The sequence below is a fragment of the Lithobates pipiens genome, unplaced genomic scaffold (assembly GCF_037356315.1).
Source record: "Lithobates pipiens isolate NorthernLeopardFrog02 unplaced genomic scaffold, aLitPip1_a1.2 Scaffold_18, whole genome shotgun sequence".
NCBI classification, from domain to species: domain Eukaryota; kingdom Metazoa; phylum Chordata; class Amphibia; order Anura; family Ranidae; genus Lithobates; species Lithobates pipiens.
Genome location: NW_027507758.1, coordinates 209,111,769 through 209,134,057, shown reverse-complemented (window position 1 = coordinate 209,134,057; position 22,289 = coordinate 209,111,769). Strand labels below are relative to the sequence as shown.

The following is a 22,289-nucleotide window of genomic DNA, read 5'->3' as shown; positions in this document are numbered from 1 at the left end:
TGGGGCAGGACCCGGGTCCCCAAACACTTTTTAGGACAGTAACTTGCAAATTAGCCTTTAAAATTAGCACTTTAGATTTTGAACGTTGGAGTCCCATAGACTTTAATAGGGTTCTAAAGTATGCTATATAGTTAGCTCCGTCAAATCTTCTTTATACATTGACAGACACCATAAGCCTTCCAAGACAGATTCGACCGTAATTCATGTGGATTTTCGGACGAATGCAATTTTTGAACGAAAAACTAAATAAATAAAAACGAATTTCGGGAGTAACTAAATAAATTAAGTTTTCGGACGAAAACGAAATTCCGAAACGAAATATTTTACTCTGCACATGTCTATTGACGACTTTAATATGTTGTTGGCGTCGACGACCTGTTTTATTTTTCTGCTTGTTTGCCGACGTGACCATCTTGGCGTTTGTCAAGAGGGTTGCGAGTGGCCAGCAAGTTCGCCTACGTCCACATCACCCTGAATGCGCCCAATCTGGGATGCTAAGAAGGGTCAGGCCTTGTTAGTACCTGGATGGGAGACCTTGTGGGAATACCAGGTGCCGTAGGCTTTTTTTAATATGTTGTTGGCGTCGACGACGTGTTTTATTTTTCTGCTTGTTTGCCGACGTGACCCTCTTGGCATTTGTCAAGAGGGTTGCGAGTGGCCAGCAATATAGCCTACGGGCCACATCTATCTGAATGTGCCCAATCTCATCTGATCTAGGATGCTAAGCAGGGTCTGGCCTGGTTAGTACCTGGTTGGGAGATCGCCTGGGAAAACCATGTGCCGTAAGCTTTTTTTTAAATATGTTGTTGGCGTCGACGACCTGTTTTATTTTTCTGCTTGTTTGCCGAGGTGACCATCTTGGCGTTTTTTCAAGGGGGTTCACAGTGGCCAGCAAGATCGCCTACGGCCACATCACCTTGGATGCGCCTGATCTTGTCTGATCTCGGATACTAAGCAGGGTTGGGCCTGGTTAGTACCTGGATGGTAGACTGCCTGGGAATACCAGGTACCGTAGGCTTTTTTTATGTTGTTGCCATTGACGACCAGTTTATTTTTCTGTTTGTTTGCCGAGGTAACCATCTTGGTGTTTGTCTAGAGGGTTGAGAGTGGCATGCAAGATCACCTATGTCCACATCACCCTGAATGCACCCGATCTCATCTGATCTTGGATGCTAAGCAGGGTCGGGCCTGGTTAGCACCTGGATGGGAGAACGCTGGGTAATACCAGGTGCCATAGGCATCTTTTTATGTTGTTGAGGTTGACCTGTTTTTTCACTTGTTTCCCAAGGTGACCATCTTGGCGTTTGTCAAGAGGGTTGAGAGTGCCCGAAGAAATCGCCTACTGATCTCGCCTAGATCTCATCTGATCTTGGAGGCTAAGCAGGGTTTTGCCCAGTTGGATGGGCTTCTTTTCATGTTGTTGGCGTTGACCTATTTTTTTCGCTTGTCTCTCCAGGTGACCATCTTCGCGTTTGTCAAGAGGGTTGAGAGTGCCCAAAGAGATCACCTACGGCCCCACCACCCTGAAAGTGCCCAAACTTGACTGATCTCAGAGGCTAAGCAGTGTCGGGCCTGGTTAGTACCTGGATGGGAGAATGCTGGGTAATACCAGGTGCCGTAGGCATCTTTTTATGTTGTTGGCGTTGACCTGTTTTTTTTCACCTGTTTCCCAAGGTGACCATCTTGCCGTTTGTCAAGAGGGTTGAGAGTGCCCAAAGAAATCACCTACGGCCACCTCGCCCAGAGAACACCCGATCTTATCTGATCTTGGAGGCTAAGCAGGGTTGTGCCCGGTTGGATGGGCTTCTTTTTATGTTGTTGGCGTTAACCTGTTTTTTTCGCTTGTTTCTCAAGGTGACCATCTTGGAGCTGGTCAAGAGGATTGAGAGTGCACGAAGAGATCGCCTATGGCAACATCGACCTGAAAATGCCTGATTTCATCTGATCTTGGAGACTAAGCAGGGTCGTGCCTGGTTAGTACATGGATGGAAGACCGCCTGGGAATACCAGGTTCCATAGGCTTCTTTTATGTTGTTGGCGTTGACCAGATTTTTTTTCCGCTTGTTTCCCAAGGTGACCATCTTGGCATTTGCCAAGAGGGCTGAGAGTGCTTGAAAAGATCTCCTATGGCTTCATCACTGTGAAAGTGCCCGATCTCATCTGATCTCAGAGGGTAAGCAGGGTTGGTCCTTAGATAGTACCTGGATGGGAGACCGCCTGGGAATACCAGGTGCCCTAAGCTTCTTTATATGTTGTTGGCTTTGACCTGTCTTTTCGCTTGTTTCTCAAGGTGACCATCTTGGAGTTTGTCAAGAGGGTTGAGCGTGTGTTAAAGAGATCGCCTATGGCCACATCACCCTGAAAGCACCCAATCTCATCTGATTTCAGAGGCTAAGCAGCATCAGGCCTGGTTAGTACCTGGATGGGAGACCGTCTGTGAATACAAGGTGCTGTAGGCTTCTTTTTATGTTGTTGGCATTGACCTGTTTTTTTTCGCTTGTTTCTCAAGGTGACCATCTTGGCTTGTCAAGAGGTTTGAGAGTGCCCTAAGAGATCACCTACGTCCCCATCACCCTGAAAGTGCCCGATCTCGTCTGATCTCCAAGGCCTAGCAGTGTCAAGCCTGGTTAGTACCTGGATGGGAGAACCCAGGGTAATACCAGGTGCCATAGACATTTATTTATGTTGTTGACCTGTTTTTTTCGCTTGTTTCTCAAAGTGCCCATCTTGCTGTTTGTCAAGAGGGTTGAGAGTGCCCGATGAGATCACCTAATGGCCACATCATCATGAAAGCACATGATCTTGTCTGGCCTGGGAGACTAAGCAGGGTAAGGCCTGGTTAGTAGTTGGATGGGAGACTGCTTGGGAATACCAGGTGTTGTAGGCTTCTTTTTATGTTGTTGGCATTGACCTGTCTTTTTTCGCTTGGTTCCCAAGGTGACCATCTTGGCGTTTAACGAGAGGGTTGAGAGTGCCCATAGAGATCACTTACGGCCCCATCACCCTGAAAGTGCCCGATCTTGTCTGATCTCGGAGGCTAAGCAGTGTCAGGCCTGATTAATACCTGTATGGCAGAACATCGGTTGAGAGTGGCATGCAAGATCACCTATGGCCACATCACCCTGAATGCACCCGATCTCATCTGATCTTGGATGCTACGCAGGGTCGGGCCTGGTTTATACCCGGATGGGTGACTCCCTGGGAATACCAGGTGCCGCAGGTTTTTTTTTTAATATGTTGTTGTTATCGGCGACCTGTTTTATTTTTCTGCTTGTTTGCCGAGGTGACCATCTTGGCGTTTGTCAAGAGGGTTGAGAGTGGCAAGCACAATCGCCAACAGCCACATCACCCTGAATGTGCCTGATCTCGTCTGATCTCAGCTGCTAAGCAGGGTGGGGCCTGGTTAGTACCTAGTTGGGAGACCGCCTGGGAATTCCAGGTGCTGTATGCTTTTTTAATATGTTGTTGGCGTCGACGGCCTGTTTTATTTTTCTGCTTGTTTGCCGAGGTGACCATCTTGGCGTTTGTCAAGAGGGTTGAGAGTGGCCATCAAGATCGCCTAAGGCCACATCACTCTGTATGCTCCAAAAATCGCTTGGTCTCAAATGCGAAGCAGTGTCGGGCTTGGTTAGTACCTGGATGGGAGACCGTCTGGGAATACCAGGTGCCGTAGGCTTTTTCTAATATGTTGTTGGGGTTGACGACCTGTTTTATTTTTCTGCTTGTTTGCCGATGTGACCATCATGGTGTTTGTCATGAGGGTTGAGAGTGGTCAGCAAGATGGCCTACGGCCACATCACTCTGTATGTGCCCTAAAATGGTTTGGTCTCGGATGCTAGGCAGCGTCGGGCTCAGTTAGTACCTGGATGGGAGACCGTCTGGGAATACCAGGTGCCTTCGGCTTTTTTTAAATATGTTGTTGGCGTCGACGACCTGTTTTATTTTTCTGCTAGTTTTCCGAGGTGACCATCGTGGTGTTTGTCAAGAGGGTTGAGAGTGGCCAGCAAGATTGCCTACGGCCACATCACCCTGAATGCGCCCAATCTGGGATGCTAAGTAGGGTCGGGCCTCGCTAGTACCTGGATGGGAGACCGCCTGGGAATACCAGGTGCCATAGGCTTTTTTTAATATGTTGTTGGCGTCGACGACCTGTTTTATTTTTCTGCTTGTTTGCCGACGTGACCATCTTGGCGTTTGTCAAGAGGGTTGAGCGTGGCCAGCAAGATAGCCTATGGCCACATCACCCTGAATGTGCCCGATCCCATCTGATCTGAGATGCTAAGCAGGGTCGGGCCTGGTTAGTACCTGGAAGAAAGACGGTCTGGGAAAACCAGGTGTTGTAGGCTTTGAATGTGCTTGATCTCATCTGATCTTGTTTGATCTCGGATGCTAAACAGGGTCAGGCCTGATTAGTACCTGGATGGGTGACTGTCTTGGAATACTGGGTGCCGTAGGCTTTTTTATAATATTTTGTTTGTCGTCGACGATCTGTTTTATGTTTCTGCTTGTTTGCCGAGGTGACCATCTTGGCGTTTGTCAAGAGGGTTAAGAGTGGCCAAAGAGTTGGTCTACAGCCATATCACCCTGAATGCACCAGGTCTCGTCTGATCTCAGAAGCTAAGCATGGTTGGGCCTGGTTAGTACCTAGATGGGAGACCGCCTGGGAATACCAGGTGTCGTAGGCTTTTTTAATGTTGTTGGCGTCGACGATCTGTTTATTTTTCTGCTTGTTTGCCGAGGTGACCATTTTGGCGTTTGTCAAGAGGGTTGAGAGTGGCCAGAAAGATCACCTATGGAAACATCACCTCGGATGCGTCCGATCTCGTCTAATCTCGGATACTAAGCAGAGTCGGGCCTGGTTAGTACCTGGATGGGAGCCTTCCTGCGAATACCAGGTGGCGTAGGCTTTTTTTATATGTTGTTGGCGTCGATGACCTGTTTTATTTTTCTGCTTGTTTGCCGACGTGACCATCTTGGCGTTTGTCAAGAGGGTTGAGAGTGGCCAGCAATCTTGCCTACGGCCATATCTCCCTGAATGTGCCCAGTCTCGTCTGATCTCGGATGCTAAGCAGGGTGGGGCCTTGTTAGTGCCTGGATGTGAGACCGTCTGGGAAAACCATGTGCCGTAAGCTTTTTACCAATATGTTGTTGGCGTCGACGACTTGTTTTATTTTTCTGCCTATTTGCCGAGGTGACCATCTTGGCGTTTTGTCAAGTGGGTTGAGTGGCCAGCAAGATCGCCTATGGCCACATCGCCTTGGAATGTGCCCGATCTCGTCTGATCTCGGATACTAAGGAGGGTCGGGCCTGGTTAATACCTGGATGGTAGACTGCCTGGGAATACCAGGTACCGTAGGCTTTATTTAATCTTGTTGGCGTTGATGACCTGTTTTTTTCTCTGCTTGTTTGCCGGGGTGACCATCTTGTCGTTTGTCAAGAAGGTTGAGAGTGGACTGCAAGATCGCCTACAGCCACATCACCCTGAATGCACCCCATTTCGTCTGATATCGGATGCTAAGCAGGGTCGGGCCTGGTTAGTACCTGGATGGAAGACTGTCTGGGAGTACCAGGTGCCGTAGGCTTTTTTCAATATGTTGTTGGCGTCGACAATCTGTTTTATTTTTCTGCTTGTTTGCCGAGGTGACCATCTAGGCGTTTGTCAAGAGGGTTAAGAGTGGCCAAAGAGACAGCCTACAGCCATATCACCCTGAATGCACCAGGTCTTTTCTGATCTCAGATGCTAAGCATGGTTGGGCCTGGTTAATACCTAGATGGGAGACAGCCTGGAAGTACCAGATGTCGTAGCCTTTTTTTAATGTTGTTGGCGTCGACGATCTGTTTATTTTTCTGCTTGTTTACCAAGGTGACCATCTTCGCGTTTGTCCAAAGGGTTAGGAGTGGCCAAAGAGTTTGCCTACGGTCACTTCACCCTGAATGCATCCAATCTCGGCTGATCTCAGATGTTAAGCAGGGTCGGGCCTGGTTGGTACCTGGATTGGAGACCGCCTGGTAATACCAGGTGCCGTAGGATGATTTTTAATATGTTGTTGGCGTCGTTGACCTGTTTTATTTTTCTGCTTGTTTGCTTAGGTGACCATCTTGGCGTTTGTCAAGAGGGTTGAGAGTGGCCTGCAAGATCACATCATCATCCTGAATGCGTCTGATCTCGGGTGCTAAGCAGGGACGGGCCTGGTTAGTAGTTAGTACTTGGATGGGAGACCGCCTGGGAACACCAGGTGCTGTAGGCAGTATTTTAATATATTGTTGGCGTCGACGACCTGTTTTATTTTTCTGCTTCTTTGCAGAAAAATGACCATCTTGACGCCTGCAAAGAGGGTTGAGAGTGGCCAGCAAGATCGCCTACGGCCACATTACCCTTAATACGCCCGATCTCGTCTGATCTCAGATGCTGAGCAGGGTCGGGCCTGGTTAGTACCTGGATGGGAAACCGCTTGGGAATAACAGGTGCCGTAGGCTTATTTTAATATGATGTTGGCGTTGACGACCTGTTTTATTTTTCTGCTTGTTTGCCAAGGTGACCATCTTGTCGTTTGTCAAGAAGGTTGAGAGTGGACTGCAAGATCGCCTACAGCCACATCACCCTGAATGCACCCCATTTCGTCTGATATCGGATGCTAAGCAGGGTCGGGCCTGGTTAGTACCTGGATGGAAGACTGTCTGGGAGTACCAGGTGCCGTAGGCTTTTTTCAATATGTTGTTGGCGTCGACAATCTGTTTTATTTTTCTGCTTGTTTGCCGAGGTGACCATCTAGGCGTTTGTCAAGAGGGTTAAGAGTGGCCAAAGAGACAGCCTACAGCCATATCACCCTGAATGCACCAGGTCTTTTCTGATCTCAGATGCTAAGCATGGTTGGGCCTGGTTAATACCTAGATGGGAGACAGCCTGGAAGTACCAGATGTCGTAGCCTTTTTTTAATGTTGTTGGCGTCGACGATCTGTTTATTTTTCTGCTTGTTTACCAAGGTGACCATCTTCGCGTTTGTCCAAAGGGTTAGGAGTGGCCAAAGAGTTTGCCTACGGTCACTTCACCCTGAATGCATCCAATCTCGGCTGATCTCAGATGTTAAGCAGGGTCGGGCCTGGTTGGTACCTGGATTGGAGACCGCCTGGTAATACCAGGTGCCGTAGGATGATTTTTAATATGTTGTTGGCGTCGTTGACCTGTTTTATTTTTCTGCTTGTTTGCTTAGGTGACCATCTTGGCGTTTGTCAAGAGGGTTGAGAGTGGCCTGCAAGATCACATCATCATCCTGAATGCGTCTGATCTCGGGTGCTAAGCAGGGACGGGCCTGGTTAGTAGTTAGTACTTGGATGGGAGACCGCCTGGGAACACCAGGTGCTGTAGGCAGTATTTTAATATATTGTTGGCGTCGACGACCTGTTTTATTTTTCTGCTTCTTTGCAGAAAAATGACCATCTTGACGCCTGCAAAGAGGGTTGAGAGTGGCCAGCAAGATCGCCTACGGCCACATTACCCTTAATACGCCCGATCTCGTCTGATCTCAGATGCTGAGCAGGGTCGGGCCTGGTTAGTACCTGGATGGGAAACCGCTTGGGAATAACAGGTGCCGTAGGCTTATTTTAATATGATGTTGGCGTTGACGACCTGTTTTATTTTTCTGCTTGTTTGCCAAGGTGACCATCTTGGCGTTTGTCAAGAGGGTTGAGAGTGGCCAGCAAGATCACCTACGGCCACATCACCCTGAATGCGCCCCATCTCGTCCGATCTCGGATGCTAAGCAGGGTCGGGCCTGGTTAGTACCTGGATGGAAGACAGCCTGGGAGTACCAGGTGCCATAGGCTTTTTTAATATGTTGTTGGTGTCGACGACCTGTTTTATCTTTCTGCTTGTTTGCCGAGGTGACCATCTTGGCGTTTGTCAAGAGGGTTCAGAGAGGCTGGGAAGTTCACCTACCGGCTACATCACCCTGAATGCACCCGATCTCGTCTGATCTCGGATGTGTAAGCAGGTTCGGGCCTGGTTAGTTCCTGGATGGGAGACTGCCTGGGAATACCAGGTACCGTGGTCTTTTTTTTATTATGTTGTTGGCGTCGACGACCTGTTTTATTTTTCTGCTTGTTTGCCGAGGTGACCATCTTGACGTTTGTCAAGAGGGTTGAGAGTGGCCACCAAGATCACCTACGGCCACATCACTCTGAATGCGCCCGATCCCATCTGATCTCAGATGCTAAGGAGGGTCGGGCCTGGTTAGTATCTGGAAGGTAGACGGCTTGGGAAAATCAGTTGCCGTATGCATTGAATGTGCCTGATCTCCGATGCTAAGCAGGGTCGGGCCTGGTTAGTACCTGGATGGGAGACCGCCAGGGAATGCCAGGTGCCGTAGGCTGTTTTTTTATTATGTTGTTGGCATCGACGACCTGTTTTATTTTTCTGCTTGTTTGTCGAGGTGACCGTCTTGGCTTTTGTCAAGAGGGTTGAGAGTGGCCAGCAAGATCGCCTACGTCCACATGGAGACCGCCTGGGAGTTCCAGGTGCCGTGGTCCTTTTATTAATATGTTGTTGGTGTCGATGACATGTTTTATTTTTCAACTTGTTTGCCGAGGTGACCATCTTGGCAATTGTGAAGAGGGTTGAGAGTGGCCACCAAGATCACCTACAGCCACATCGCCTTGAATGCTCCACATCTTGTCTGATCTTGGATGCTAAGCAGGGTCAGGCCAGCTTAGTACCTGGATGGGAGACCACCTGGGATTACCAGGTGCCGTAGGCTTTTTTTTTAATATGTTGTTGGCGTCGATGACCTGTTTTATTTTTCTGCTTGTTTGCCGAGGTGACCATCTTAGCGTTTGGCAAGAGGGTTGAGAGTGGCCAGCAAAATAACCTACGGCCACATCACCTTGGATGCGCCCAATCTCGTCTAATCTCGGATACCAAGCAGGGTCGGGCCTGGTTAGTACCGGGATGGGAGACCGCCTGGAAGTACCAGGTGCCGTAGACTTTTTTTAATATGTTGTTGGCGTTGACGACCGGTTTATTTTTCTGAATGTTTGCCGAGGTGGCCATCTTGGCTTTTGTCAAGAGGGTTGAAAGTGGCCAGCAAGATCGCCTATGGCCACATCACCCTGAATGCGCCCAATCTCTTCTGATCTTGGATGCTACGCAGGGTTGGGCCTGGTTAGTACCTGGGTGGGAGTCTGCCTGGGAATACCAGGTGCTGTAGGCTTTTTTTAACATGTTGTTGGCGTCGACGTTCTGTTGTATTTTACTGCTTGTTTGCCGAGGTGACCATAGTAGCGTTTGTCAAGAGAGTTGAGAGTGGCCACCAAGATCGCCTATGGCCACATCACCCTGAATGTGCCCAATCTCACCTAATCTTGGATACTAAGCCGGAGTCGGGCCTGGTTAGTACCTGGATGGGAGACCGCCTGGGAACACCAGGTGCCGTAGGCTATTTTTAATATGTTGTTGGCGTTGACGACCTGTTTATTTTTCTGCTTGTTTGCCGAGGTGACCATCTTGTCTTTTGACAAGAGGGTTTAGAGTGGCCATCAAGATCGCCTTAGGCCACATCACCCTGAATGCGCCCGATCTCACCTAATCTTGGATACTAAGCAGGGTTGAGCCTAGTTAGTACCTGGATGGGAGACCGCCTGGGAATACCAGGTGCCGTAGGCTTTTTTTATATGTTGTTAGCGTCAAAGACCCGTTTTATTTTTCTGCTTGTTTGCCGAGGTGACCATCTTGGCTGTTGTCAAGAGGGTTGAAAGTGGCCAGCAAGATCGCCTATGGCCACATCACTCTGAATGTGCCCCATCTCGTCTGAGCTCGGATGCTAAGCAGGGTCGTGGCTGGTTAGTACCTGGATGGGAGACTGCCTGGGAATACCAGGTGCCGTAGTTTTTTTTTATTATGTTGTTGGCGTCGACGACCTGTTTTATTTTTCTGCTTGTTTGCCGAGGTGACCATCTTGGCGTTTGTCAAGAGGGTTGAAAGTGGCCAGCAACACCGCATACAGCCACATCACTCTGTATGTGCCCGAAATCGTCTGTTCTCGGATGCTAAGCAGCGTCGGGCTTGGTTAGTACCTGGATGGGAATAATGGTTGGACTCATGAGCTATGACATGTTATTGCCATCATCCCCAAAGTGATATATACAATTGAATAACACCTCAAAATTATTGGGATTTTTAAGGCAATGTAGAAAAAATATAATATACTAAAATATATATGAAAAAATATATAATTTTTTATTACAACTATCAAACGACATTACAATACCACAATGATTCATAAAATAACAGTGTTGTGCTAACATATGTGTATGGCATAGAATATTACTACATGCGTAGACTCTACCCAGCAAAACAGGCAGCTCTTTTCCTACGCGTTTTGAAAAATATGTATTAATCATTTCTTCTTCAGGGAAGCCACTGTCTGTAAGCACACAACAAGCAATGAATATTACAAAAAGTACATATATACAAATAACATAATAAATTAAAACCCAATACTTGAATACTCACATGCTAATTTTTTATACCAGAAATAGGCACTCTCTCTTGTTTGGGCAGCAGTTCCAAAAAAAAACGTAAAGACAAGCCAAGAGAGGAGGAGATTAAACCACAAATGTGGAGATGGTAAGGATGGTATGGATCTGTTGCAGTGTCACCGCATTCAAAGCCCTGGAGTCAAAATGAACTCAACAAAAGATGGGAATAAAGGGTTCCTTTACATAGATGTCCAATGGCCCATCAAATAGGGAGATATTGTGTTGTATAATCCTCAATCTGGTCTAAAAGACCTACAACAAAAAGAACCAAAGAACATTTTAGTCTACTCCCTAGCCTTGCACTTGTCATAAGACAGAGATTCACAAAAAGTAGCTTACCGCCATATCGGGGTTCCACGTTTCCTAGTTTTTTACGAATATCACCAAGTCTGGAGCATCCAAGGGACATAGGAGAAATTCCCACCTGCTTAGAGCTTCTGGCGTCTGCCTTAAATAGCCCTTATTGTGTAGATTGGCGCCAAAGAGGTTCCTCCAATCAACACAAAGACTCCTCCCATCTATCTAACCACTTGATTCTAATAGGAGGTTCTCCGAAGAGCTCCTCCTCTTTTCAACAACAACTTTTTTTCATTGGAGATCACACAGGTGATTACTCCAGGTATGTGAGTGCTTATTGGTCAAATAGCGGCGTTTTTGCCGCTATTTGCAGCACTTCCGGTATGACCACTTCCGCCGGAACCGGAAGTGACGTCATTTTAACCCGGAACCGCAAATGACGTCATTTTCCGGAACCAGAAGTGACACTCTTTTATACTTCCTGGAGGTAACATCTTACTGGGCAATAACTGTAAACAATGAATACAAATGATTGCAAAAATACAGGGGAGGAAACAAACACTACAAAATGAATCGCTGAATCTATTGCAATCCACTTACTAGGACTTATCCCAATAGACTCAAGATAATGGGCATGTGGAAATTACTCCACAGAAGTGACCATAACTTCACAGATGGACGCCAATTAAAATTGTCACCTGCAATAGGTCAATAAGGCTAGAACTAAAACCACTGACACAGAAATAAATTGGATAAACACCCGGACGCCACACAAGGTGGCCATCGAGGGAGAAAGCCAATGCCCAAATCGGTGGCGAAAGAAAGGGGAGCAGAAAAAAGGGGTAAGAATAACCCCAGCGCCCCCCTAATAAAACCACCCAGATGGGCTTACCTGTGCCGGGAACGCAGTGACCACAGATCCCACCAAACCTATTGTAGATCACTTAAAAACATGTTTAAAGACATCAAGTATTGTTCACATAGAAAAGATTATATATAAAGATACAGATATATTGATTTTTATTTTTGTTTATTAATTTGAAGGGGGAAAAAAAAACACAGAATCACATCTAGGTGAGGAGCTCAATTGTCCACCAACCAACTAATTATTCAGTTTTCCCTGAAACATAGCCCTCTAGGAATGGCCTAAAGCTCTCTGTTTCATTCAGCCCTGGATAAACTGTAGCTTCCAATGATTTAATCCAGCGCATTTCACGTTGCAAGAGTGTCTTGTTCCAATCCCCCCTCTAATTGGTATATGTACCCGGTCTATCACAGTAAAGTTTACAGCCGGCATCCTGTGTGCGTGAGCGTCTGCAATATGTCTCCCCAAAGGGAGATAGAGGTTGCAGATCCTCATGGCAGACAGATGTTTACTAATGCGTTGACCTAATTCTTGTTTGGTCTTTCCAATGTAGAAAGCCCCACACTCACATTGAAAAAGGTAAACAACGCCTTTGGTTTTACAATTAGCGAAGTGTTTTAATCGGAAACTCTCACCATTGGGTAACTTGAAAATTGTCCGTTGCTTTATGTATTCACAACAGGAACAAGACCCACATGGGTATGTTCCCCAAGTTTTACATGGGTCTCGGCGTTGGTTACCCTTGTATTCACTTTGTACCAATGAATCCCCAAGAGAGCCGGCTTTACGAAAAGTGATTTGGGGTTTTAAGGTAACAACAGTCGATAATATTGGATCCTCTGTTAATATTGACCAATATTTAGTGAGAACACTTTTTATTTTTTCATGTTCGTTCGAAAACCGTAGAATTAATCTAGTTGTATTCTCATTCTTCTTGAGTTTACTTTTTCCAAATTGCAAAGTTTGTCTATCTTGATTTTTAACACGGTTAAAAGCCTTTTTCAGGCAGGTTTTTGTATACCCTCGTAGCAATAATCTTTTACTCAATTCATCCGCCTCTTTTTGAAAAGCTTCACTAGTTGTACAGTTGCGTTTGATTCGCAACATTTGACTATAAGGAATAGATTTTTTCAAAGATTCCGGATGGAAACTGCCGGCATGCAGAAGCGTGTTGCCGGCAGTTTCCTTCCTGAACAATTTTGTAGTAAGTTGCCCTACTGCATTTTTCATGATGGTAATGTCTAAGAAATCAATTTGGGTCCGATTATAAGACATTGTGAAAAAAAGATTCAAATTATTTTGATTCATCACTTCAAGACAAGTTTTCAATATTTCTTCCGGGCCATTCCAAACCATAAATACATCGTCTATGTAACGTTGCCACAGTATGATGTTCTTAGTGTATATAGCCCATGCATCATCGGACAGAAAAGTTTTTTTCCCACTCCCCCAGGTACAAGTTGGCATAGGAGGGCGCAGAACATGTGCCCATGGCCACCCCTTGTACCTGGAGGTAGTGGGATCCTTTAAATAAAAAAACATTATGTCTAAGTATGAAGTCAAGCATTGATAAAATAAACTTATTAAGTTTCCATTCGATAGTCGACCTTTGTTGTAAAACACGTTGTATTGCCTTTATTCCTAGGTCATGGGGAATGCTATTGTAGAGGGATTCGACGTCTATAGCCACCAATATTGCTGTATCCGGGATTATCAAATCCTCTAAGATTTGCAATAGATGGATAGTATCTTTCGTGTATGATGCTAATTCCAAGACGTGTGGTCTCAAATAGTCGTCTATGACCTGGCTTGCAGCCTCTGAGATGCATCCATTACCCGAGATGATCGGTCTTCCCGGGGGGTTCTGAATATTTTTATGTATTTTTGGTAATGCATACATTGTGGGTATTCTTGGATATTTAGTACGTATAAAATCCCACATCTCTACAGTAATGGCACCATCTCTATAGGCTCCATCAACCAGGTCATAGAATTTTTGATTATATTTATCTAAACAATGCGCCGAGATTCTACAGTAGCATTTCCGATCATTAAGGATTTTCAGGCACATGGCTTCATACATGGAATTATCCATTAAAACGATGTTACCCCCCTTGTCTGATTGTTTTATTGTAATTTCTACATTGTCCTGGAGTGATTTTAAAGCATGTTTCTGTTCTAAATTAAGATTTTTTAGCTTACTCTTGTCTTTTTTCATTTTTTTGATTTCTTTGGTTGTCAACTTGACAAACAATGCTAGGGCTGGATTGGAACGCAATGTGGGAAATTTGTTGGATTTTTTCTTATACACTTTTTTTATCACAGGTGAGGATCTCTGCCCAAGATCTTCATCTGGACTATCTTCACTGTCAGTTTCCTCTTCCCAATCTTCCAGCACCAATTTATTTTCCTGTAGCAGCTGATTAAGGTCACGCAGGGCCCTAAAATCAGCTGCTGTAAGATTAGATGGAATAACCTCTTGTTTTGGTTGTTTACTATATAGACATTTAAAAAGTACCTTGTGTGTGAATAGATTAATATCTTTGATGACTTCAAAGTCATCTAATGATTTATTAGGGCAAAATGACAGCCCAAGTGAAAGCACTTTCAATGGCCGTAAGTATATGTGACGAGAGATTTATGATGTTTAAACCGCCTTCGCCCATATTGGTACCTGTTTCTATTTCTAAGGCTGGGTTGGAACTGAGGTTTGGGTTGGAACTATTTTGTCTAAAAATTCATCCAATTGTTTTTGTGTTTTTGGAACCGCCCCTAATTCCTTCGGGCTTTTAGTATTTTTATTTTTCTCAGATGAAATAGTTTTCAAGATATCTTTCCTATCTCTCAAATTTCTTGACGGCCCCCCATTTTTAGATAAATGTGGGCCTTGTTGGACTTCAGTTGTACGTTTTTTTGTAACCTGATGTGCTTCATGATCTATATCTTGTATTTTAGCAAAAGGACCCTTTCTTTTTCTCATTGGCCCCTCTATAAGAGAGGAGGCCGAAGACGAGGAAGCATTGGAGGGTGTATCTGAATTATAATCATTCTTGTATTCATGTATTTTGGTTAAATTTTTGCCAATTTTATTTTTATTGATCTGCTGCCATTTGTATGCCCGATTTTCGCTAAATGCGTTTTTGTCCCTCCAATATTTCCTCTCTTTTTTTTGAAGGATTGATTTCCCATATTCCTTAAGGTGATCTCTTAATTTTACCTGTAGGCTCGCATAGTCCTCATGTATTTTTAAAGGAACTAAACGAACATAGAGAGTATCAATTTCTATATTCAATTCCTCTAGTTGTTGTCTATATTCTCTCTGTAATAACATCATCAGATTTTTTGAACAGTCGTTTAGATGAGATTCCCAATTCTTTTTCAGTTCATTCAAAATATGACTGAAAATAGGGAATATCTGAATTCTCAGGCCGATAGGATTGATGTTTTCTTGAATATACCGTTCTAAAGATTGTATGTGCCAATGCAAAGCTGATTTTTTCTCCAGTATTTTAGTTAAATTAGAAAATTGTGAATTCAAGTCAGATATCACCTGTTCCTTTGCTTGGAAGCTGGTTTGAATGGGGGACATGAGCTCCTCCCAATTCTGCCCTAAAAGATCCCCCATTTCAGAGAGGGAAAAAATAAATAAAACAAGGGTTAAATATACATAAATATATATGTTGCTCTCAATATCCCGAAAGCAAACACTTAGGAGGTAAATGCCTCAACTCAAGAGGAACTATTAACCCCTTAAAAAATCTTATTTTACACTTAGTAATCCATGTCAGAGCCAATGAGTCACGAGTTTGAGGATTTTGGGTGTATTCTCCACCCCTGAACTTATTGGTAATAATGGTTGGACTCATGAGCTATGACATGTTATTGCCATCATCCCGAAAGTGATATATACAATTGAATAACACCTCAAAATTATTGGGATTTTTAAGGCAATGTAGAAAAAATATAATATACTAAAATATATATGAAAAAATATATAAATTTTTATTACAACTATCAAACGACATTACAATACCACAATGATTCATAAAATAACAGTGTTGTGCTAACATATGTGTATGGCATAGAATATTACTACATGCGTAGACTCTATCCAGCAAAACAGGCAGCTCTTTTCCTACGTGTTTCGAAAAATATGTATTAATCATTTCTTCTTCAGGGAAGCCACTGTCTGTAAGCACACAACAAGCAATGAATATTACAAAAAGTACATATATACAAATAACATAATACATTAAAACCCAATACTTGAATACTCACATGCTAATTTTTTATACCAGAAATAGGCACTCTCTCTTGTTTTGGCAGCCGTTCCAAAAAAAACGGAAAGACAAGCCAAGAGAGGAGGAGATTAAACCACAAATGTGGAGATGGTAAGGATGGTATGGATCTGTTGCAGTGTCACCGCATTCAAAGCCCTGGAGTCAAAATGAACTCAACAAAAGATGGGAATAAAGGGTTCCTTTACATAGATGTCCAATGGCCCATCAAATAGGGAGATATTGTGTTGTATAAACCTCAATCTTGTCTAAAAGACCTACAACAAAAAGAACCAAAGAACATTTTAGTCTACTCCCTAGCCTTGCACTTATCATAAGACAGGGATTCCCAAAAAGTAGCTTACCGCCATATCGGGGTTCCACGTTTCCTAGTTTTTTACGAATATCACCAAGTCTGGAGCATCCAAGGGACATAGGAGAAATTCCCACCTGCTTAGAGCTTCTGGCGTCTGCCTTAAATAGCCCTTATTGAGTAGAGTGGCGCCAAAGAGGTTCCTCCAATCAACACAAAGACTCCTCCCATCTATCTAACCACTTGATTCTAATAGGAGGTTCTCCGAAGAGCTCCTCCTCTTTTCAACAACAACTTTTTTTCATTGGAGATCACACAGGTGATTACTCCAGGTATGTGAGTGTTTATTGGTCAAATAGCGGCGTTTTTGCCGCTATTTGCAGCACTTCCGGTATGACCACTTCCGCCGGAACCGGAAGTGACGTCATTTTAACCCGGAACCGCAAATGACGTCATTTTCCGGAACCGGAAGTGACACTCTTTTATACTTCCTGGAGGTAACATCTTACTGGGCAATAACTGTAAACAATGAATACAAATGATTGCAAAAATACAGGGGAGGAAACAAACACTACAAAATGAATCGCTGAATCTATTGCAATCCACTTACTAGGACTTATCCCAATAGACTCAAGTTAATGGGCATGTGGAAATTACTCCACAGAGGTGACCATAACTTCACAGATGGACGCCAATTAAAATTGTCACCTGCAATAGGTCACTAAGGCTAGAACTAAAACCACCGACACAGAAATAAATTGGATAAACACCCGGACGCCACACAAGGTGGCCATCGAGGGAGAAAGCCAATGCCCAAATCGGTGGCGAAAGAAAGGGGAGCAGAAAAAAGGGGTAAGAATAACCCCAGCGCCCCCCTAACAAAACCACCCAGATGGGCTTACCTGTGCCGGGAACGCGGTGACCACAGATCCCACCAAACCTATTGTAGATCACTTAAAAACATGTTTAAAGACATCAAGTATTGTTCACATAGAAAAGATTATATATAAAGATACAGATATATTGATTTTTATTTTTGTTTATTAATTTGAAGGGGGAAAAAAAAAACACAGAATCACATCTAGGTGAGGAGCTCAATTGTCCACCAACCAACTAATTATTCAGTTTTCCCTGAAACATAGCCCTCTAGGAATGGCCTAAAGCTCTCTGTTTCATTCAGCCCTGGATAAACTGTAGCTTCCAATGATTTAATCCAGCGCATTTCACGTTGCAAGAGTGTCTTGTTCCAATCCCCCCCTCTAATTGGTATATGTACCCGGTCTATCACAGTAAAGTTTACAGCCGGCATCCTGTGTGCGTGAGCGTCTGCAATATGTCTCCCCAAAGGGAGATAGAGGTTGCAGATCCTCATGGCAGACAGATGTTTACTAATGCGTTGACCTAATTCTTGTTTGGTCTTTCCAATGTAGAAAGCCCCACACTCACATTGAAAAAGGTAAACAACGCCTTTGGTTTTACAATTAGCGAAGTGTTTTAATCGGAAACTCTCACCACTGGGTAACTTGAAAATTGTCCGTTGCTTTATGTATTCACAACAGGAACAAGACCCACATGGGTATGTTCCCCAAGTTTTACATGGGTCTCGGCGTTGGTTACCCTTGTATTCACTTTGTACCAATGAATCCCCAAGAGAGCCGGCTTTACGAAAAGTGATTTGGGGTTTTAAGGTAACAACAGTAGATAATATTGGATCCTCTGTTAATATTGACCAATATTTAGTGAGAACACTTTTTATTTTTTCATGTTCGTTCGAAAACCGTAGAATTAATCTAGTTGTATTCTCATTCTTCTTGAGTTTACTTTTTCCAAATAGCAAAGTTTGTCTATCTTGATTTTTAACACGGTTAAAAGCCTTTTTCAGGCAGGTTTTTGTATACCCTCGTAGCAATAATCTTTTACTCAATTCATCCGCCTCTTTTTGAAAAGCTTCACTAGTTGTACAGTTGCGTTTGATTCGCAACATTTGACTATAAGGAATAGATTTTTTCAAAGATTCCGGATGGAAACTGCCGGCATGCAGAAGCGTGTTGCCGGAAGTTTCCTTCCTGAACAATTTTGTAGTAAGTTGCCCTACTGCATTTTTCATGATGGTAATGTCTAAGAAATCAATTTGGGTCCGATTATAGGACATTGTGAAAAAAAGATTCAAATTATTTTGATTCATCACTTCAAGACAAGTTTTCAATATTTCTTCCGGGCCATTCCAAACCATAAATACATCGTCTATGTAACGTTGCCACAGTATGATGTTCTTAGTGTATATAGCCCATGCATCATCGGACAGAAAGGTTTTTTCCAACTCCCCCAGGTACAAGTTGGCATTGGAGTGCGCACAACATGTGCCCATGGCCACCCCTTGTACCTGGAGGTAGTGGGATCCTTTAAATAAAAAAACATTATGTCTAAGTATGAAGTCAAGCATTGATAAAATAAACTTATTAAGTTTCCATTCGATAGTCGACCTTTGTTGTAAAACACGTTGTATTGCCTTTATTCCTAGGTCGTGGGGAATGCTATTGTAGAGGGATTCAACGTCTATAGTCACCAATATTGCTGTATCCGGGATTATCAAATCCTCTAAGATTTGCAATAGATGGATAGTATCTTTCGTGTATGATGCTAATTCCAAGACGTGTGGTCTCAAATAGTTGTCTATGACCTGGCTTGCAGCCTCTGAGATGCATCCATTACCCGAGATGATCGGTCTTCCCGGGGGGTTCTGAATATTTTTATGTATTTTTGGTAATGCATACATTGTGGGTATTCTTGGATATTTAGTACGTATAAAATCCCACATCTCTACAGTAATGGCACCATCTCTATAGGCTCCATCAACCAGGTCATAGAATTTTTGATTATATTTATCTAAACAATGCGCCGAGATTCTACAGTAGCATTTCCGATCATTAAGGATTTTCAGGCACATGGCTTCATACATGGAATTATCCATTAAAACGATGTTACCCCCCTTGTCTGATTGTTTTATTGTAATTTCTACATTGTCCTGGAGTGATATTAAAGCATGTTTCTGTTCTAAATTAAGATTTTTTAGCTTACTCTTGTCTTTTTTCATTTTTTTGATTTCTTTGGTTGTCAACTTGACAAACGATGCTAGGGCTGGATTGGAACTTAATGTGGGAAATTTGTTGGATTTTTTCTTATACACTTTTTTTATCACAGGTGAGGAGCTCTGCCCAAGATCTTCATCTGGACTATCTTCACTGTCAGTTTCCTCTTCCCAATCTTCCAGCACCAATTCATTTTCCTGTAGCAGCTGATTAAGGTCACGCAGGGCCCTAAAATCAGCTGCTGTAAGATTAGATGGAATAACCTCTTGTTTTGGTTGTTTACTATATAGACATTTAAAAAGTACCTTGTGTGCGAATAGATTAATATCTTTGATGACTTCAAAGTCATCTAATGATTTATTAGGGCAAAATGACAGCCCAAGTGAAAGCACTTTCAATGGCCGTAAGTATATGTGACGAGAGATTTATGATGTTTAAACCGCCTTTGCCCATATTGGTACCTGTTTCTACTTCTAAGGCTGGGTTGGAACTGAGGTTTGGGTTGGAACTATTTTGTCTAAAAAATCATCCAATTGTTTTTGTGTTTTTGGAACCGCCCCTAATTCCTTCGGGCTTTTAGTATTTTTATTTTTCTCAGATGAAATAGTTTTCAAGATATCTTTCCTATCTCTCAAATTTCTTGACGGCCCCCCCATTTTTAGATAAATGTGGGCCTTGTTGGACTTCAGGTGTACGTTTTTTTGTAACCTGATGTGCTTCATGATCTATATCTTGTATTTTAGCAAAAGGACCCTTCTTTTTCTCATTGGCCCCTCTATAAGAGAGGAGGCCGAAGGCGAGGAAGCATTGGAGGGTGTATCTGAATTATAATCATTCTTGTATTCATGTATTTTGGTTAAATTTTTGCCAATTTTATTTTTATTGATCTGCTGCCATTTGTATGCCCGATTTTCGCTAAATGCGTTTTTGTCCCTCCAATATTTCCTCTCTTTTTTTTGAAGGATTGATTTCCCATATTCCTTAAGGTGATCTCTTAATTTTACCTCTAGGCTCACATAGTCCTCATGTATTTTTACTTTCAATATGTTTTTTATTTATAATGCAAGGTAAGACAGTAAGAAAATATCACAAAAAGTATGGTCAGCAAACAAATAGAATCTGGAGAATATGACCCCTACCCTACACATTAGCCAGGTCTATCAACAGTAAAACATGGGAGTGTAGCTCCTTAAAACCATAAGTCAAATATAAGCTAGACGTAATCAGTATAATGATAGGCTGCACATTACGGAATAGCCCAGAAGAGTATGGTGCTTCGCCAATCAAATTCACAAACATACCCCACACTCTATTAGACCCATTTGGATCTTGTCCAGAGAACCTTTCATGTCTATATCATCAGGAATAATAACAGAGCAGATAACAGAGCAGGGTAGAGGGGGAGGAAAAAAAGAAGAAAAAGGGAAGATAAAAAGAGAAGAAAAACAGGGAGGGGGGAAACTCCCCTACACCCCCCTTCCACAAGGAACGACCTCACAGAGTTACGTCTGACCTTTACCAAGTTATAAAAAATATCTTGTTAAACAGTAAATATAGAGAAAAAAGAAAAAAAGAGAGAAGAAAGAAAAAAGGGGGCAGAAAGGAAAGAAAGAAAAGAAAGAAATAGAGAAAGAAGAGAGAAGAGAGAAAGAGAGGAAAGAAAAGGAAGGAGGGTCAACCAGCGGCAAATCACAAGGGAGAGACATATTTGATCCACGGATCCCAAATCACGTTAAATTTCTTGGAATTATTACGAAGGGTCCAGGTGAGTCTATCATTAACCATGATCCAGTTAAGCTTAAGTTTCACAGATTCAAGAGGAACCATCGACTGCTTCCAATATCTAGCTATAGTTATCCTAGCAGCCAGAATTATATATGTTATCAGTTTTAAAGATTTCTTGGGAACCCCATCAGGGAGCTTTTGAAAAAGCGCTACCTCTGGGGCTCTACGAATATTGACCCCAGTAACCGTGTATATAAGGTTAAATATACGAATCCAAAATCTAACTATTGTTGGGCATTGCCACCAAATGTGGCACATTGTACCCACTTGACCACACCGCCTAAAGCACATGGGGGATGCAGACGGATGCATCTTAGCTATCCTAGTTGGCACTAAATACCATCGTAGTAGAGTTTTGTAATTTGCCTCAATCAGTGTAGTATTAACAGATACTTTAGATAAAGCATAAGCTATATCTTGCCAATCAGGCAGGTCAAAAGTAAGATTCAAATCCCGTTCCCAGTGGGTCATATAGGGAAGTTTAGTAAGTGGGTCCGTAATAGTAGCATAAATAGTAGATATACGTCCCCGTACTAGGTCCTTTGATTGGCAAGATAATTCAAAATTCGTAAGAGTAAACGGTCTATCCAGCAAACCAAGTTTAGAACGTATAAAGGATACAATTTGATTATACCGAAACAGTTCACTAGGGGGCATCTGTATTGTCTCTATAAAGTACTGCAAGGAATGAGGTCGGTTCCCTTCTAGATAGTCACCTATCCGTAGGAGGCCTTTATTGAGCCACCACTGGAATGCTTGTGGAGTCAAGCCAGGTGGAAATTCTGGGTTACAGAACACCGGAGCCAAGGGAGTATGCGAAGACACTAACGGTTTATGATGGCGCACCCTGTCCCAAACCTCGAGGGAGTGAGACAGGGTGGGGTATAGGATAGGAGGGCGAAGGCGACTTGGCAGCCACATCAAGGAGCCAATAGCAAAAGGATGGCACGAAAGAGCTTCAATAGACACCCAAAGGGGCTGAGGCCCCCTTGCTGTGGTATATGAGAGCTGTGTTATTTGAGCTGCCTGATAATAAGCTTGCAAATTAGGGAGGCCAAGTCCACCGCGTAATTTTGAGGTATATAACGTTAATTTATTCATGCGGGGTTTCCTATTACCCCAAATAAAGC

The 22,289-nt window shown here is 43.4% G+C and overlaps 1 non-coding gene and 18 pseudogenes across 1 annotated transcript; all 19 read left to right on the top strand.

Annotated features, from left to right (window-relative positions):
* Positions 1–899: 899 nt before the first annotated feature.
* LOC143990508 (5S ribosomal RNA) lies at positions 900–1,018 on the top strand (annotated as a pseudogene).
* Positions 1,019–1,121: 103 nt separating this feature from the next.
* On the top strand, positions 1,122–1,240 carry LOC143990888 (5S ribosomal RNA; annotated as a pseudogene).
* Positions 1,241–1,903: 663 nt separating this feature from the next.
* Positions 1,904–2,022, top strand: LOC143990873 (5S ribosomal RNA; annotated as a pseudogene).
* Positions 2,023–3,104: 1,082 nt separating this feature from the next.
* On the top strand, positions 3,105–3,223 carry LOC143990594 (5S ribosomal RNA; annotated as a pseudogene).
* Positions 3,224–3,332: 109 nt separating this feature from the next.
* On the top strand, positions 3,333–3,451 carry LOC143990938 (5S ribosomal RNA; annotated as a pseudogene).
* Positions 3,452–4,227: 776 nt separating this feature from the next.
* Positions 4,228–4,346, top strand: LOC143990923 (5S ribosomal RNA; annotated as a pseudogene).
* A 220-nt stretch (positions 4,347–4,566) lies between these two features.
* On the top strand, positions 4,567–4,685 carry LOC143990768 (5S ribosomal RNA). The gene has a single exon (XR_013277451.1). It is a non-coding gene; the product is annotated as a 5S ribosomal RNA (ribosomal RNA).
* A 554-nt stretch (positions 4,686–5,239) lies between these two features.
* Positions 5,240–5,359, top strand: LOC143990825 (5S ribosomal RNA; annotated as a pseudogene).
* A 104-nt stretch (positions 5,360–5,463) lies between these two features.
* On the top strand, positions 5,464–5,582 carry LOC143990786 (5S ribosomal RNA; annotated as a pseudogene).
* A 776-nt stretch (positions 5,583–6,358) lies between these two features.
* Positions 6,359–6,477, top strand: LOC143990472 (5S ribosomal RNA; annotated as a pseudogene).
* A 107-nt stretch (positions 6,478–6,584) lies between these two features.
* Positions 6,585–6,703, top strand: LOC143990785 (5S ribosomal RNA; annotated as a pseudogene).
* Positions 6,704–7,479: 776 nt separating this feature from the next.
* LOC143990460 (5S ribosomal RNA) lies at positions 7,480–7,598 on the top strand (annotated as a pseudogene).
* A 107-nt stretch (positions 7,599–7,705) lies between these two features.
* On the top strand, positions 7,706–7,824 carry LOC143990763 (5S ribosomal RNA; annotated as a pseudogene).
* Positions 7,825–7,930: 106 nt separating this feature from the next.
* Positions 7,931–8,051, top strand: LOC143990954 (5S ribosomal RNA; annotated as a pseudogene).
* An 811-nt stretch (positions 8,052–8,862) lies between these two features.
* On the top strand, positions 8,863–8,981 carry LOC143990860 (5S ribosomal RNA; annotated as a pseudogene).
* Positions 8,982–9,087: 106 nt separating this feature from the next.
* Positions 9,088–9,206, top strand: LOC143990960 (5S ribosomal RNA; annotated as a pseudogene).
* A 107-nt stretch (positions 9,207–9,313) lies between these two features.
* On the top strand, positions 9,314–9,433 carry LOC143990775 (5S ribosomal RNA; annotated as a pseudogene).
* Positions 9,434–9,539: 106 nt separating this feature from the next.
* LOC143990783 (5S ribosomal RNA) lies at positions 9,540–9,658 on the top strand (annotated as a pseudogene).
* Positions 9,659–9,764: 106 nt separating this feature from the next.
* LOC143990870 (5S ribosomal RNA) lies at positions 9,765–9,883 on the top strand (annotated as a pseudogene).
* Positions 9,884–22,289: the final 12,406 nt, after the last annotated feature.